Genomic DNA, 6,000 nt, shown 5'->3' with positions numbered 1-6,000 from the left:
AAAAATATTATTAGTATCATTATCATCAAGCAATCCCCGCAGCGCATCTTACAGTCCCTACATTCAAAGGGATTGACAGACTGAGACATTAGGGAACGGCTCACGGGTTAGCAATCTGTGTTTTTATGGGATTATATTTTCAGAGGACATTATAAAACGACAGATCCGATTACATAACGTTTATATAACATGCGGAAGAGCTCCATTCATGTTTTTACAAAACACCTTTAAGTTCCTTGATTCATTTGTTGAGACTCGGTGAAGGAGCGTTTCAGGCTCGTTGAATACAGATTTCACAAACCGCTTCATATCGTAGGCTGCGTCCGTCAGAAGACCTACAATAAAAAACTATAGGGAATATAATATTATATGTGATATATCTTAATTGGTACTCAGCGGCGTGGGATTGAAGAGCTGCGCTTTGGTAACAAAAAGATAATCAGATAATATAGTAAATGACTATTTATTTGTAACAGAAATTCTCAGATGATGTCAAAAATTCTCAAATGATGTCACCATTCAGTATCAAAATTAGATATATTTTTCTTACGTTTCAAAACTTACACCTTTCAGCATCTAATATACCCAAACAGTCAAAACACAGGAATCTATTTTTACTTTTCTGAGAGGGTGGTACATGAGTGGAACAGCATCCCAGCAGAAGTGGTAAAAGTTAGCAGCGCTAGTGTTATCTAATCAATTTCCTTTAGCAACTTAATAGGGCAGAGATAAGTTAATGGGGAGGGATAAGCGAGTGCTTCCTCAGTATACCCGCAATGTGGTGTTTTTAATCCATGCGCCTATTTAAATAGCTTTTTCAGGGTCCCATCCCGTCGCTAAATTTGGCTTGTAAATAAATAATTCTATAATGTGGGAATGGTTAGGTGTGAAGGTGCTAATTTGACACGGCTGAGAATGAGATGCTAATGACCTTACTTACACCCGGCGACCTTCCTGGCCAATTCGTCACACATGCCACCGCAGACAACAAACACGTCACCTGACACTCGCTACCGAAAGCACCATTAGCCTTCCTAAAAACAATGCAGTTCACAGAAAAGGGTTCTCTGGAACCCTAACTGATTCTTACGCCTACCCGACATCCATTGTCAACAATAGGCATTTACTTCCCTCGACAAACTCCCATATCCTCCACCTAATCTAATCATCTCTGGTAACCTGAGGGACCTCCAATGGTGGGAGCTTCTGGCCGTCACGTCCAGTGAAGTATGTATCAGCCAATAACAGTCGGTAAACTGGAAGGTTCTCAATTACCAGTAACGTTCTCTAGTTGAACCCCCAGAACCTTTCAATGGCTCATCCTCACGCTTAAAACATTTATGGAATCAAGAGCAGGTCTTAATGGAGAGCATCTCCTGAGAATGGGTCAACTTTTTTTTTTTTTTTAAATAAAATAAAAAGTTCTTGGAAGAACCTTCATATGCATTCATTGTTTAGGGGACTCCGTGGGTGAAATATAGTATAATTGGGTGGCGCATTGCATTGTACAGCGCTGCGGAATATAATGGCGCTATTCAAAACAACAAACAATAATAATTTAACCTCATCCCATTCAATCTGTGGCCCCAGAGATTTTACTTCTGCTGGTTGGGATCACCGTTCCATATAGAACGTCCTCCAGACTTAACACGTGTCGGTTAAACAGCGGCAGCCTTTTGCGTGTTACATGCCTTGGTCCAGTGCCCACGTTACATGCGATATTCCGGAGGCACAGATACTGGCTCCGGCTTTTACGAAATTGGGATAAAATGTTTGGAAAAAAATTTCAGGAATAACTCCTGAAGCCTCCATCTTGCCCTTGGCTATAGGACACGCTGGGGAAGCACTGACATATACTCCCGGCTCCGTCACTGATGGCGACGCTTCCTTGGCTGTTTGGGATTCCTCGGGATGCGTGCTCGTATAAAGCGTTGCACATGTGCTGACATGACTCGTCCTCCCACTAGGTCATAGCCCAGGACTTTATTCACAGCACGGAAGTTTTCTGATGCAATAACGTCCTTCACTGGTAGTGTACTTCAGAAACACGTAAATGGTGGTTTTCGTCATTGCCGTACCGGTGGAAAAAACCAGAACAGTTTAATATACTCCATAAAAGGAGGCCTACAAGAAAGGTTACCGTTACCTGCTCTAAGAGCTATTTAATGCATTCCCTCGCTGTTATACCCACCTCTACCGCTTCTGTTGGTGGCTATTCCACTTATCCACCACCACGTAAAGAAATATATATGTTATTATTATTTTTTATTTTTATCTTTTATTTACATAGCCTCAACAATTTACGCAGCGCTTAATATGGCTAACCCCTTAATGCATCCTTCTCAAATGAAACATGTTGGAAATCAATAAAAAGGAATAAACCAAGGGCGCCCGGCCCGCAGCGAAGATGAAGTGGCTTTTGTGTGAGTTTCGCAGACAAGTGGTTAACACAGAGGAAACGGGGCACAGAGGTCACCTCAGTAGGATAAAATATTTCCTGAGGGACGATTCCCATGTAATCAGAGTCCCATTTGTTACACAGAGGTCACGCACACGGATAAAGCGTGTTACCAAAGCAGGAAGCTGCTTCCTCTATCCTTCTCTGTGATATCTGATGAATGTAGAAGTTCAATGACACCGGCCCTCGAGCCCACATTCCCGTTTCTCAACAAGGAACCCTGTATGCTTCAAAGGACTTCATTTTAAACACAAAAAAATGGACTTTTCTTCCTGTTAATGTTTCCTCTGGCAGAACTTGATACTTGTTTATCGACGGAAAATAAGGGCAATTATTGATCTTCTTTAATTATCAGCATTCTATGAACTCCAAACACAGCCTTCGAAGCGGTGAAAGCGGTCAGATGTCATCACACGTCCCTTAATATTATCGTAACCTCGGGCTGAACTGGTCAACAGACAAACAAACACAGCCTTTGTTATTTTACCTTTTGACGTGATAATGAAGATTATGTTGGGGGGTTTTTTTTGCTACGAATGTCACACACAGGGGGTGGATCATACCATTCCTAATATTGTTCAATTACTAAGTCTTCCTAGAAATAATTCTGTAATCATCTCAAATGATTTTTTGTTGGAAACACTAAGATGTCACTGATAGACATCCTCGAGTAAAGCTGAGTCCCGATGTGGACCTTTTGCTCATTGTGCTCTAGAACCGCACCTCACTGACAAGACCCATGAAGGCTGAAACGTACGTCTGGGGGTGTTGGTTGCTATGTTTAGGAGACATTTTCTTCTGATTTGGGGTTTTAGGCTGGGGTGGGATTAGTTTAATAAGGAGGCAGCTATGAATATGCAACAACGCCTGACCAACAACTCTATGCAACTCTAAACACAAATGCATGCAAAGAGGTAACGGACGCGTAAAAATATATCACTCACTAAATCGTATAAGGGTCCATTAAGATCTTGTTCTGTGATCCTCCAACACTAAGATTTTATGTTGTCTCCCAAAGTTGGTGGCAAAACCTGTATTTACTATATCTGTCCAGAATTCCTATTGAAGGTAAGACCCGTTCTTCTCATCAGGTGTACCCATTTTTCGTGATGTAAAGACTCAACCCTTAGTCAGTCTCTTCTCTTGTCTTATATTCAGGATAGTCATATGCCTACACCATGGAGATTTAAACTCCCTTAAACTGCACTCACCCTCAAAGCTCTACTACATCTGCTGAGAGGCTATTCCACCTACCCACCACCATCTCAGTAACCTAAAACTTACCTCTAAAATATTCCTTCTCTACACTCAACCCTTCTGAGTCTCCCAGACCACCGTCACGTAGAATTATTTGGTAAAGCGAACCGAAAATTGTAGGATTTGAGGGTTGTCTACAATTACCCGGAGCAGCTTGCCACAAATGGTGTCCTGGATTAGCCCCGAGCGGCAGCAGATATAAAAGTCCTCCCCGAGAATCGCGGATCTTCTGTGCTGCGTTCACTCGCTGCTGTTATTAGTTCATTACTCAGTGCGGATTTATTAACACTTGCAACATTGTAACCGATACCTGCCCTACTGTACCTTGAAGCCAGATATGGAAGTAAGAACAAGCCGTACTCAGCATCAGTTGTGTCCGTCCTTTTATAGATTTGGTAAATAAACGCCTGCCCGAAGAGGTCTATAACAAGATAATGGCAGATAGGGTGGTAGATGAGTGGAACAGCCACCCAGCAGAAGTGGTAGAGGCTATGTCTACATTAGGAAAGATTTACAGACGAGACGGGACGAAGGGCAAGTCGTACCAGAGGCAGTGAAGTCGTTCACTAACAAAGCTACTCGCTCGCAAAAACAAAGGAAATGAATTAATATTGAAATCTGTGGATTCTCCATGGTTATGATGTCACTGAGATACAGTGCTTTGTCATAAACGGTTCAGAAACTTGTGATTAACCAGGAAGCACTTGCCTCGTTTACTAATCACCAAATCCCAATTTGACGCATTTCACTAAACCCCAGAAAAATGCAATTTGCTTAATTACAAAAGCGTTAGAACTCTGATTTCATTTTTACGAAAAAGTTGACTTGATTATGTTTGTGGGAAATCCACACCGAAATAAACATCAACTCCGGAACCGGTCTATGAATTTCGGACTGCCAAACCTAGCCTACAGCCTCCGACACGGCTTTGTTTGTATATGACGCATCGACATACATGACGTGGGTGAAAAGTGTGACGTGTCGGGCTTTACACACAGCAGTGAAGATGTTGACTGAGCCTCTAGAGCTTCAGAAGGAACAACAGGTCCCAAATGTTCTTCTTCTGGGGCCACACTCCCTGAGTGATCCCTGAGTGATCTGTAGCACTGAAATCTTCAAGGGAGCCAAAAAGCTGAGCACCTTCTGGGACCCAGCTCCACTGCGGCATTTTTAAAGCAAGTTTGGTGAATAAACAAATAAAATGGTAACATGCGTGCACATAAACAAAAAAACTCGGGGGGGGGGAGATAAAAGTGGCATTAAGGCTCCACCGACCAGCCCAATGTGCAGCGTCCGTGTGTCTATGGAGCACTTGCCAACCCAAACAAAGCAGGCTAGAGAATATCCCTCACACGAAATATAGGGCTCCGGAACGATACCTCGGCCTTCCCTTCATCCTCAGCCTAAAGACCAGAGGTCTTAACCAAAAGGCAGGGAAGCAATAAACATATGCTATGGCTGATTCTAGGGAGCAAGTGCCATAATAACTTGGTCTTGTCTTATAAAACACATTAAATAATGTTAATCTAAAACGTTTCCATAGAGCAACTTTCTAAAGAAAATAAAAAAATAAAAAAAAAAATCACAAGTGTAGGTATTTTTGCCCATACATTATCCTATACACCATTTCACACTATGGTTCAGTGACCAGTTCTTCAAGTTGTTTTTGGATCAAACATCAGAAAGCAGAGGAAAAAGTAAATTTTCAAGTGACTTAATACAGGTTACATTTAAGATGAACGGCAATTAATATATATTTATATATACTTCTGTAGGTTTTGGATTTTATGTCATGGTCACCGAGCAAAAATAATATTAAATACAGTAGAAGCTTCCTATGCCAATACTTATATGGTGGGCCATGGATTCTTAAGACTACCCAACCAGGAGGTGGCTGACCGTTAGATAAGCCGTATATGAAAAAGGAAAGGTGTCTGATGCTTGGGATATTGCAGATTGTAGATGAAACCCAGACCCTCGCATCCAAACACTAAAAAGGTGTTAGACCCATCATAGCCCCCCCACTTTCCAGCTTAAGGTGGCTGATGGCCTCCTGAAAGGATTGGCGGAAAATGCATTTAAAATGAAGACTCATCCATCTACTCCGACTCCTTGGGTTTATGCAACATTTACTACAAACGCAACTAAACATTGTTATGTAGCTAGAGCTTGGCGGGTTTCTTTTTCTGTTAGTGCGCAAGAAACACAGAAATAACGGCTTCTACTCGGAATCGGCGCGTTTTATCTAGGAGTCGTCTATTGGCCATACTCGTCAAGGCAAACCC

This window comes from Sceloporus occidentalis, unplaced genomic scaffold (genome assembly GCF_023333645.1).
Source record: "Sceloporus occidentalis isolate IW3139 unplaced genomic scaffold, rSceOcc1.0.p SCAF_11, whole genome shotgun sequence".
Lineage (NCBI taxonomy): Eukaryota > Metazoa > Chordata > Lepidosauria > Squamata > Phrynosomatidae > Sceloporus > Sceloporus occidentalis.
The sequence above is the reverse complement of the archived record's forward strand: the minus strand, read 5'-3'. Positions refer to the sequence as shown.